We start from the raw sequence: 12318 nt of genomic DNA on the forward strand, positions 1-12318 counted from the left end.
GCTCGAAGTTGACGAAAGGGGATAGCAACTTTTTTTTTTTTTTTTTTTTTTTATTGAGTCGTTCCAACAAGTCTTGTGAAATAATATTCCTGGCTTTTGAAATAGTGGGCGCTAGAGGTCTGCGTTTGGCATCTGCCTGCGCGATCCGGAGAGACTGAACGCTGGAGAGAGAGAGAGAGGGGGGGGGGGAGAGACAGGCAGACAAACGGAAAATGAAAAAAAAAAATGAAGAAGAAGAAGAAACCCTTCTAGGCTCGGGAACAATTATCAAGGAGAGGGAAGGAAGAGAATTTGTAGCAAAAATGGATCCGCTCTCAGTGAGGGGCTTTGGATTCGCAGGTCCAGAGGGAAGATCCTGAAGGCAGCTCGGGTGTCCCAGCTGGGGGTTAAGAAGGTCTGGGGGAGGGGAGTGTGGGGGAGTGTCTTTAATTTTTAATTTTTTAAAATTTACTTGGGGGTGGAATTGCAGCTCGTAAGTCTTGCGCAGCTTTTTCCTCCGTCTTCCGCTGGACCCCTCTTTCTTTCTTTCTTTCGAATTGTTTTTAGACTGGATTTTCGGCTGAGGACAGCGGGCTTTTCGCAGGGGGACGGCGGGGCTTTGGTGCCCCCGCAGAGCCCCGCAGCCGCCCGGGGGGCTCCTCGCCGAGCAGCCCCTGGGCTCGGTGCCGCAGCGGTGCCCGGGCAGCCCGTCCGCACCCCTCCGCTGCTCCTCTCCTTTAGTTTCTGTTTCTCTCCGGCTCCGTGCGAAATCTCTGCAGGCTGCGGGACTTCCAGCGCGCTCCGCGCCCGCTGGGAGCTCCGCTTTTAGGGCTTGGAGGACGCTTCGGAAAATAGCGGCGCCCGGCTCGTGTAACCCCGCGGGCGTTTTCACGGGGAGCCTTGCGGGAGGACTTTGTCGCGCTCGGCCCCGGACGGTGCAGTGGCGTGGAGCTCCGCGGCCGCCCCCATGGCCGTGTCCCCCCCCCCACACCCCTGCCCGGCCTGGCGGGGAGCGCTCAGGTGCGGCGGGGCCGGGGGAGCCGAGCGCGGGGCGCCCCCCCCCCCGCGGGTCCCCACGCGTGGGCTCGGGGGGCTCGGCCGCAGCTCCCCCCGCAGCTCCCCAGCCCTCCGGGAGGGCATCGCGCTGGGCAAAAGCGTGCCCGAGGTTGCGGTGCGGCTCCCCAGCCGAGATGCTGCAGGGTTTGGGGTTTTCCTGCCCCCCCCAATCCCCTCCTTTCCTTATTTCTGTTAAAATCGCGCCGGGGCCGGAGTTTTCTTTCGGGTGCGGGCAGGCGGAGACGAGCCCGGCGGTGGCCGAGGTGGCAGCTCCCCGCGTTTCTTTCTCAAACGACAAAACGCCCGGGCGAGCCCGAGGCCCAGCGCTTTGCCTTGCTGCGGCCCCGTTTTACGCTGCGCTCCGTTAAGGTTCCCCGGCTCCCCGAGCAGCCTCCGCACGCCCCCGGGGGACAGCCACGCGCCTTCCCGGCCCCCCCGGCCGCGGCTCGGGGCGCGGGTGGCTCTCGGTCCGTGTGCTCGGCACCGCGCGGCCGCGCTCCTTGGGAAGTTGTCTTTCGGTTAATCCCGGGATTTTATTTTTTTTTTCTCAATAAACACACGCTTTAAAGGCCCCCGCTCAATGACTTTTTTTTTTGTAAAATTCAGTATTTTTTTTTCGTATGAGGAGAAGTGTAATTTTCAGAGCGCTCTCTCTCTTGGCTGTGAAAATAGTGGAATATTTCTTTCCTTTTATTTTTCTTTTATAAATATATTTATTCTTCTCGCTTCCCCGCGGAGAAGCGCGTGTCGGGAGCGAGCCGCTGCTGATTTTTGCGGGACTGCGGCCGGGAGCGCGCCTCCTGCCCGGCCCGGGGCTGAGCCGCGCACACCGCCGGGCTCCCCGGCGCTTCTGCGGCTTGAGGACAGGATTTAAAGACCGGCAGGTTTTAAGGACCGGCGGGTTTTCTATTCCCGGGTATCTCCAGCGGTAGGGCGATGAGCTGGGAGCGGGGTGCCCGGAGCCGGCCGCTTCCCTTCGCGCACGGAGCCGCAGCAAAAACCCCTCCGGTGTCGGCGGGAGCCGCTGCTACCGCGGGCTGGAAGTGTCTGTTCGGTGGGGCTGAGCTCTGATTAAAATCAGGTGTTTAATACAGTACAAGGCCCAACGGTTTATGGGGTTTCAGCTGAGGATTTTTTAGGGATCACAGTTCAAAACAGTAGTCCGAAGCTAAGGTTTCAGTATCCCAGGAGTATTTATTTGCACAACAGATTAAACACGGACACGAGTGTGCGGATCTCGCCGTATTTACAGCGGCGAGGTAGTGGCAACTTCAGTGACCGCACGACGTCCCCAAGGCCCCCTTCCCGAGCCCCCCCCCCGCCATGCACCCGCACCCCGGGGCCCTGCGGGTGCCCACGCGTGTCCCGGGGCCGGGGGGCGTGCAAGGGGGCGGCGGGCAGGGCGTCCACCCCCCGCGCTGCAGAATTTCGGTCCACAGGGCGATATTTCGAGCAGATGCGGAGCTCCTCTGGGGATTCGGCTCTGTTACCTGCTCAGCGTGCGTGTGCGCGCTGCGGTGGGGTCACGCCGAAATTCCCGGCGGTTTTAGGGGAGAAGCCGGGGGCTGCCCGAGCCCCGCTGCGGGGGGGCCGCAGGTGAGCGCGGCCGGGCCCCGCTGCTCCCCCTCGGGGGCTTCTCTGCGGGACCCCGGGGGGGAGAAGTTTCCTTCCGTGGGCCTCGTCCCCTGGAAAATAAAACCCCCGGCGGCCCAGGAGAAGCGGCTGCAGCAGCCGGCAGCCCTTGCTCGGAGGGAGAAGGCGGAGGGACGGCGGATAAACCGGTGCGGGGCTGCGCTGCCGGCAAACCCCAAACGCCCCCCGCTTCGGGGGCTCCCGAAACACAAACGCCGCTGCCGGCCGGTCCTAAATAAACGGGGTCCTAAATAAACGGTCGTGCTGGAAAACGGGGGGCCGGTCTGCTCGCAGCCGCCTTCCCTTTTCGGGGCGAGGAAAACGGCGAAGTTCAAGTTTGGGGCTGAGCTGCAGCCGGGGCTGTTCCCTCTGCCCGCCGAAGGGGAGGCCGGCCCCCTCCCCGTCCCGGGGGGTGCTGCAGGGCAGGGGGAGCAGGAGGGAGAGAGGAGATCGCGGGGGCTGGAGCCCGAGGACCACTTCTCAGGGGGCCAGTGTTTGCGCTGGGACAGGCGCTTCCGATATCGCAGCACGCGGAGGCCGAAAATTTATGGAGGATTTTTTTTTTTTCCTTTTTGCGCGTGTAGTCTTTTTATTTTTAACCATCTTCAAGGCTGCCCACCCCTCTGCCCTGTCCCTACCCGGGGTCCATACAAGGGCTGGCGAGGGGCTGCCAGCCCGGCGCGGGGTGCGCGCAGGTGCCTCCCGGTGCCTCCCCCGGCCTCCCCCGGCCTCCGGGCCCGCCGCCGCGGCAGCCTCCGCCGCCTCGCCCTCCCCCGGCCTGCCCCGGATCTGTTCAATTAGGCAATTAGGGATCCTGGGCAGGGAAAGGGGGGTGGGGGTATGGGGGAGTTGATCCGCTAATTAAGGTGATGTGTAATTAGCGCTTCAACAAAAATTAGCAAGGATTTAAAATCGGTTTAGGCTTAAAAAAAATATATATATATATATATATAATCTAAATTCTACAAATATAATTTATCAATTCACCCCCCTCCCTGCCTCCCCGCGCACGTTTGATTTATTTGAGAAAGTGCGGAGGGAACAACTGCAAAGAGCTCCCTTCTCCCGTGTCCTGGGAAGAAACTTGGCAGAAGGGAGGGCTGAATTGGTTATTTGCCGAGGGAGACTTTGTTTGAACTTGCCCGTAGCCTGGCGGCTTTAAGGTGCCAAAGCGCTAAGGCTGAAGAAGACACAGACGGCGGGGATTTAATTCTGGCCTGTAATAAAGTCGATGCTCGTAGGTGTCCGTGTGCGGTGCTTGTGATGTTTTATCCACGTGTGTTTGCATCACAGGACGTTCGTGTGCGCGTCTATAAATGCAGGTTTGTGCAGTGCCTCGCAGAACGGCACGCTGTTCCCGTCCCCCCGAACTCCCGTGTGCTAAAAGGAGGCTGTGCAGATGCAAAGCGTGGCTGTGCAGATGCAAAGCGTGGCTGTGCAGATGCATTCGTCTGGTGGGCTGGTAGCGCTTGTAGAAAGATCTCAAAACATTGCGGGCTCTACACGTTGATGAACCTGTGAGCTACGCGCAGAAATGCGGCGACTCGTGTTTTGCAAACTTTGTGTAACAACAAGTAAAGCTGCCTTATTCTTAGACTTTGTTTTGAAACCGCAGCGTAAAACCAAGATCAGCAAACGTGGGTCTGTAATAAGCTAAGGGGACTCGCAGAATAAAGCAGGCGTGCTTCCAGAGGTTCCTATGTTAAACATCCGAGGAAGGCTGCAGTCCGGAGCAGAGAATCGCTGCTCGGCTCCCCGCACGCACGCAGCACCCGGCGCTGAGCCGCGCGCTCCGCGCCCCGCAGCAGGCTGGCACGGGCACGGTCCGGACCCCGCCGCGCGGGAGGGAGCCGCGCGTACCTGAAATACACACAATCTCCGCTCGCTTCTGGGCAAAAACGCAATGCGGGAGCTAGGGTTTCACAACAGAGGAGCAGCGTAATTCATAGCTGTTGCTCGCTGTAATAATATCCCCGCTCCTCAGTCGGATGTAACCGCTCCGTGACCGGTGATAAAGGAGCGCCGCAGCCTGCCTGCTGCACGCAGCTTACACCTGCCCGCACGGCCTGCGCCGCTGGCTGCAGGGCAGCCTCGGCTGTGGAGCGAAACACCTGAAGTGACTGACAAGGGCATCTTCAGTTTAAGAGGGAAATATCCTTCTGTGGCGTGGCGGCGCTCATTAATGTTTGTAAAGCACCCTGAGATTCTCAGAAGGAAAAGGCCCTGTTGAGTGAAAAGTATTATTATTGTTATTACGGCTCCGATTATTATGGCTTATATATTTTATGAAAGCTCTGTACTGTTTAGTACAGTGCTTCAAAGACAAAGGCCGGGAGAAGTTTGCAAACACTGATGGGGTAAGTCTCGGTGGCCGCCTTTCTGGTGGGGAAGCGTTGTTGGCTGCCCGTAGCGCTGGGGACGTGGGGCAGGCTGCGGCCACTTGCCGGAGGATCCCTGGCCGCTCCTGCTGATGGCATCAGGCAGAGAGGCCACGTTTTTCAGACTTGCTTTCGCCCTTCCAGCTGCAAAAGTTGCATTCCATTATTATTATTGTAGTTGTTATTTTTTTTTCCCGTCGCCGTAAACTTCTGGTGTGTGAAATTGTCTAAATGCAGATTTTAACTCCACTGCAGCCTAGGCCTTTTCTATGGTGTAAGGGGGCAGCACGTAGGAACGTGCGTGCTCTGCGGGCCAGGGAAGCTCAGGCTGTGTTTCCACAACGTGATGGCTGTTCCACTCTCACTGGACGTGTTTATTTTTTTTCCAGCCGGATTATTTAAATGACAAACTCACGCAATTCTGAACGCTAGCTGAAAGGGTCAAAATCTCAGCTGCATAATGAATTTCTCATGCCTGTTTCTCAAGCGATATTTTAAATCCTGTAGGGGTAAGTTGCCAGCATATCGGTAAACGCGTACACATACAGTGTCCATCTGCAGTTAAGAATAAAGACATCTGAAGGATATGTGCAAACACATTTGTTTCCACTCTCTGGGTAACAGCCTGTTGATATGTCAGTGCTCTGCAGCATTCCACACCAAAATTACTGCTGTGTTTTCGGATCTTAAATATGCCCTCTTTTTCTGGAGGAATTGCAGGTCAGGGATGTCGTAGTGGAAAAGATCTATGACCTTATTATTTCTTTTATTTTCTTAATGGATTTTCATGCATCACCGGTACCTACTCACGGGCTGTTTATTTTTATTTTTATTGCAGTAGGTTGTGCGTTGTGTAGCGTCCAAATCTGTAACAGAGTGTCCCTGTCCCGGCGAGTTTTTTTTCCTTTTCTTCATTCAGTGAATGATGTGACCCTCTTTGCTAATAAAAATGAAATACGACTTTCATCCCTGGAATAAGTGTACTTCTTCGTGCTTCTGAACGCTCGCAGCCTGAATTAGCTGCTCGTGGTTTTTTTTTTTGCGATCGGAAAGAAATTTCCCTGCGGTAAGGGTCACGACGTGAGCAGGTAGGGCTGGGACCCAGCTCCTTTTCCACGGAGCAAAGTGCTTCTCGGCGTGAAGGCACCCGTGCTGTGCCACAGCAGCACGTGGTGTGCGGGGAGAGGGTGGGTGAACGTCCAGCACGTTGCCTGGCGGATGTGCTTGACCCTACAGAAAGCCAAGAAGGCGTTTTTGTGCCGCGGCACCCGCTCTCGTTCTGCAAACGAGGCCACTGGTTCTCCGGGGGAGACGTTTCCCGGCTGGCAATGGATGGAGGCGGCCAAATTACTTCCAGTAGGCCTCAGAATTCTGCTTCTATCGTGGTAAATCTTGGTCTCTGTTGAGCTGGTGTGGAAAGGCTTCATCCTCCCTTAACCGCTCGCTGCTTGTAGTGGCACGGGTAAATTGGGGAGCCTGGGCCGCGGCTCTCCAGGAAGACTGCACAAGCATTCGGGGTGAAAATGGTGGACCAAAATAAGCTGGGCACCGATTTATTTCTGTCTTGATAGTTTTTTACATCTTTCAGGTGTTTTGCTTTAAGGTCTTATTTTGATATGGCAGGGTTTTTTTTTTTTTTTACTGGTCTGTTGTTTTTGGCGTATGGGCTCTCTCGCCAAAGCCATGAGACACAATGCCCTGGCATCAGTTCTTGGGGCCAATTTAGCCATCATTACTAGATAACACTGTCAGCCCGTTCGAGAAACATATTTGTTTAATAGTTAATGTTCTGTACAAAATATGGAGGGTGGGGAGAAGTCAAACTGTAGTGAATGCTCTGCTTATTTTATATCCACTATAACTATTTTTGTCCATGAAAATTGGCTTAATTATATCAATGGAATGTTTCTTTTTCAATTCTGTATGCAATTAGTCCATCTTGCTGGCTGCAATTTATTTTAATAAAAAAATAAACCAGTGGCGTGTTCAGTTCCTCATCCCCTGGGGACAAATGCGATTGGTGTGTTTAATTTCATTAACTACAATGCGGCCTACTGGAAAAATGTATAAAATCAGCTTTATACAGCTTAAACACTGGCATTTGAAACAAATCATTACTGCATTAGCTGTCACACTGGTAATTCTAGAATCCAAGACAAAAATATTATAGCTGTTTTTATAACCCTCTGCAAATACACTGTTAAAATAATTTGTAATCATTTTTTAAACATGCCCTGATGTTTTTAGTTAAAATATCTTATCACCACCAGAGAAGGTTGGCTATTCATTATCACACGTGTGTTTTACTGAACGATTCGTGGGTTGCTTCCACTGTAGAAAAATCCACGCCTGTCTGCCTGAAGCTCCCATCTGAAGATGGGCAGTCGGTGCTCGCTGAATCACGCTCCCTATTTATTTTTTTCATCTGAATTTGCTTGCACCGGTTTGCAAGCCTAGCTTTTGGTACGACCTGTGCACGGAGCAGTTCTTTCTGGCAGTGTAGGTTAGGGCGTTACAGAATTAGACATCATTTTGAATATACCTCCCTCTTCTGCTAGCTTTTCTTGATCAGCTACCCCGGAGCAAGCCCTTCCTTACAGCAGTTCTGAGTTTTTCTGTGGTCCTTGGAGGCTGGGGGGGGGGAAGAGGAGAGGCTGCACCCTGCAGAGCGCCGTGCTCACCGGGACCTTTCATGGGGTGGGAGGCAGAGCTCAGCACTCAGCTGGTTTGCAACTGGGTTTTGGCACTTTGTGAGGCAAGGTATTGTTCAGGTAGCGTGATTTAGCCAGAAAACTGTTCTTTCCTTTTTTTTTTCTTTTTTTTTTTTTAGTATGTGTGCCTTTCATATGGAAGTGCATACAATGCTGGTTTAGGATGCGTGTGCAACCAGTGAATAATGCTGAGCAGAACACATGTTCTAATTCTTCATGTGCCTGATTCTTCTGCAAAAGCTGAGGTTAAACTGACAAAATTCAGGATTTTTTTTAAATGAGAGGCCAGATCTCAACTCATGGAAATCAGTATCAGCATCGATGATGCTAACTTTCACCAGCTGAGCACATGACCCAAGAGATTTTCTGTGTATGTGCAGAATATATACAAATATTGGTATACAGCTAGTTTAAGCACATTCACTTTTAGCATTTGCAGATCCATATTCAGATGGAGGGATGTAAACTGTTTTTTTTCTTAACTCATGGAATGATCAATTATATAACCTTAGCATATTTTACACAGATTGCTATTTTCTGAAGTGGCATGGACTTCCTTTTCAAAGTAATGTACAGAAGAGGGGCTATATTGGATAGAAGCCATCTGTCCCCTGCATGCATTGTGCTTTTTTTTTTTCCCCTTCCACCACTGCCATAAACAGTAGTTAATTTTCTTTTCCATATCTTTAACTTTATAGCAGTGGTGTTTTGGTACAAGCGATACCCAGATATGTTTTATTGGTATTGCGGGAGGGGAAAAAAAAAATCAGCTTTGTTTCCTTCTTGATATAAAATCGCTTTGGGAGGACTCACGCAGCTGGGCACGGTCTCTGAAGCCAGGCTGAGGAAGCGGCTGGGCTGTGGCAAGGTGCAGGCAGTGGCGCTGAACCCCCTGCAGTGCGGTTCTGGGGCTGTTTCCGTGCCGGGGGTGAGGCTTCAGCCTCGCTGCACCCCAGCCTCCGGCGCGAGGCTGCGGCCAGCACGTGGGTTTGTTCCCTCAGCCCCGCGCTGCCGGGCTTCCATCCTTTGGCCGTCAGAAAATACGGAAAGTTGGATGCGAAGCTGTGCTCAGAGCATGGAAAAGTTGTAGAGTGATGGGACAGGGGGCAGGGGCCTTTGCTGCTATTAAGAAAAGAAAAAAAAAAAAAAGAAAAGAAAAAGAAAAAAACCAACAACTTTGAGCATTAGTTGACCAGAGATGAGTCTAGGGTGCAGAAAAAGCCTGAGTTGCTTTTTGGCGGAGCTGATGAACTAGCTTTACTGCCTTAAGCAAATAATTTACCCTCAGCTACTTCATCTGTAAAATGGGAGGGATTTTGTGTACCTGCCTTTGTGATTTCAGGATAAACGTATCATTAATGATCTTTGGGTTTGCTCCAGCTCCCGCTGAGGTCACTGGGAGACTTTTGCTGAATTTACTGGATCAGATTTTTTTTGTTCTTGCAAGTTTCAGTTTTTGCTAAAAATCTTTTATTTCCATCTCAGATGCTTATAAAGAAATGCTTTTGTTTACATGCAGCCTGGCATTTTCTGTCCTTCCAGGATAGTATTTAGTGTTTTTTATTTCACAGTGAATGGACCTTTTGGGCTCAATCAAGTAAATTAATTTTTAAATGGCTGTGCTTGAAGTTCATGTAGTATAAAATTGCTTTACCATTTTTTCTGTTTATAGAAAAGGACTGGTTTCATTTTATATTTTATTACGTAAATGTGAAATAGAGAACAAGCGCAACTAGCAAGTGATCATGTGTTTTATTTCAGAATTATCACGTAGGAATAAAATAAATTTAAATCCCTACATGGCACAATAGTCATATTTAAAAAGCAGTTGATGCCTCATGGATAACTTTGAAAAGCCCTCTGCTCAGAAACAGTTCTGCTCATATATCCCATATATAATGAATAAAAAACAGATCTTTGTTACTTTGGGAGTTCTTAAATTCTTCCTGCTAGAGCACTCTTCAAGTATTTAGCCAGATAAAGTTCAGAACAGAATTTCTGCCTTTGTCTTCTGGTTTTGATTGCACCTGTTAACGAGTACAGTAATTTTAACAGCTTCTTGGTAGCGGCAGCTAAAGGTGAGCCGTCAGGAAATCCAAGCTGATTTCATGGATGTGTCCTTGAGGACATGGCTGGAGAGCTACTGATGCTTTCCCAGGCTCCGGGAGATGTGTGGTTTTCCAGACGAGCAGAACGTCTCCGTCCCTTAGGTAAAACCTCGTGCTTCCTCCGATAGTTTATTGTCGGGGGGTTATGATTATTGATTTAAAACAATACAACAAAGCACCTGTGAAGCGAAATGGCTATCACCCTGTTAAATATTCTTCAGAAAACCCGCTTCTGGGTTCCTTGCAGTGGTTCAGATAGGCAGACAGGTGGATGATCCGGGCGTTAGACCTACACGTATGTATTTCATTTCCTCTTTAAAGCTGTGTATTACTGTTTAACTTCCATTTCAGATAAAACAGCAATTTTGTGTAGTTCTCCAGTTAATGTGTAGTTCCCTGCATCCTGACAGAACACAGAGGGCTCGGTGTAAATATTCACGTGCGTAGCCTCCAGCCGTAATCAGAAAGTTTCTCGTGTGATCCAGTAGTCAATGCCCCAGCTAAATATTGATTTATGTAATAGTGCTGTCTGTTCCAGTAGATCAGAAAAAGGAGTGTGCGTTTAACACGCGTCTATAAATCTATTTTTGCCCAATGGACAGTAACTGCTTCAAAGCGTTGTTGTTCAGCAGTTTGAGAAATAAGTCTGGGGGCGCTGACCAGAGAAATGTCCTGCCCCAGAGTTCACGTTATGAAGGGTCTCTTCTGCACGTCTATTGCCGTGCTGTCTGGGTGAAGGAAATAAGAAACTATGGAAGATTTCTGGGGTGTTGCTTAGGATGGGAACCCTCTTTTCTTCCTTAATGGTAGCGCTGAAGGCATCATTTGGGGCAAGCTGAGGCTCATGTCTAACCCAAGCCCAGGAGACAGGGGTTCCACAGTGGAAGTTCGCCTTTAACCTTGCACACTCGTTGTTTCTCCTCCTGCCCGCTAGTATCATGTTTGTCCTGCAGCCGGTTCCTGGGAATGTGCAGCATTAATGACAGTGGTTTGTGACCAGCTGGAGCTTCGGGCTGGCTTTGTCACTTGCAGCAAAGGCGGTCGCAGGGGAACCCTCGCCGCAGCCGCGCAAGGCGGCACTGCAGCCCCGGTACCTGCCGAAGTTCCCGGCAGTCCTTCCATCGGCTTCATTGGACTTTGGAGCAGGCCCTCGAGGCACTGAGCTCCTTGGGACATCGATGCTGTTTGCATATAAAGATTTTTGTTATATCTGAGTTTGTATGTAACGCTCGTTAATGATTAGCTACCAAGGGTCCGGTGTATGATAGACCTGTTTGCATGGATCAAATCAGCTGTGCCTTTGTCTCTACTTCTAAAGTCCTTTTCCTGATGTGACCCGGCTCTTAAAATATTGATAAATACATATTTTTTACCTGTAACTTGAAGAGCTGTTAATGTGGCTGGTTCTACTCACCCAGCCCCGAGGAATGTGTAGTCACTGCCCCTCCGGGATCGCAGCGTCGGTGGAGCAATCCCGTCCCATAGTCACGTCTCAGTAATTGAAGACTGAAGAGACAGCCTTGAGGACTTCACTGTCAATATATGCATATCTGGTTCTCAGTCTCAAGCTGTAACTATGTAAGGGGTATTCTTGTGAGTAATGACAGATTCTTAATCTTTCTTTTTAGTTCTTTCAGTGAAATTGCATCCATGCATGTTTGAAATGAGAAGAATCCATGAAAACACAGACAAATATCTACCTGCTGATCTATCTATCTAGAGACTAAATATTGGAAGAGTGGTCATTTAGATCAATCTTGTGCCTCAGTGCTCGCATTGGAACAAAAAAAAAGCACTCTTGAAAAATTACTGAATTCTCCTTGCAGTGTCAGGTTCCAAGATAATGATGTGTCTGTGTGTGAAAATATTAAATTGCAATAACATGCAGAGTGAGTGGCTTTCTGAATGGGGTATTCAGTTCACAGCTTGGACTATACATAAAGCTAGTGAGTGACAGAATACAAATGGTGTCATAAAACATCAGGGGAATTTACAGGCAGTCTCAATCTTTTTGATCTATATTCTATCTATGGAGCGCTCTCAATCTATCTTTAGTTAATGAAACAGTTAAACATATTTAATTATTCATCACTGTTTAATGTCAGAAGTTATCAAAACAGATCGTTTCCCCCCCAAACACTTAAAGGTAGTAGAAGAACTCTAAATTGTACGTACTGAACTCTGGGATGATTCCTGCCCAAAGAAAACACATCAGAGCATCTCTGCATGGAGGTGTTTTTAAATTGCAGTTGTTTGATGAAGGCAAACCCTTTAGTTTCTTTGCAAGAGAGTGCACTTTGTTTCTGAAACTTGCTTGTTTCTTACACAAAGTGTTTTTATCCTTCATAGAAAAAACAACAACAGGGAAATCAGAATTTGGTTCCACTTTAGATGAGAAATGAAATGTAATGGGGCAGTTCTCAGGGGATATAAGCTGGTACCTATGCGATGTGG

At 49.9% G+C, this 12318-nt stretch overlaps 1 protein-coding gene across 4 annotated transcripts in view; it reads left to right on the forward strand.

Annotated features, from left to right (window-relative positions):
- The window catches only part of PRDM16 (PR/SET domain 16), a 314214-nt gene that overhangs the window by 14363 nt on the left and 287533 nt on the right, over positions 1 to 12318 (forward strand). The window lies entirely within an intron of this gene.

This window comes from Anser cygnoides, chromosome 23 (assembly GCF_040182565.1).
Source record: "Anser cygnoides isolate HZ-2024a breed goose chromosome 23, Taihu_goose_T2T_genome, whole genome shotgun sequence".
NCBI lineage: Eukaryota > Metazoa > Chordata > Aves > Anseriformes > Anatidae > Anser > Anser cygnoides.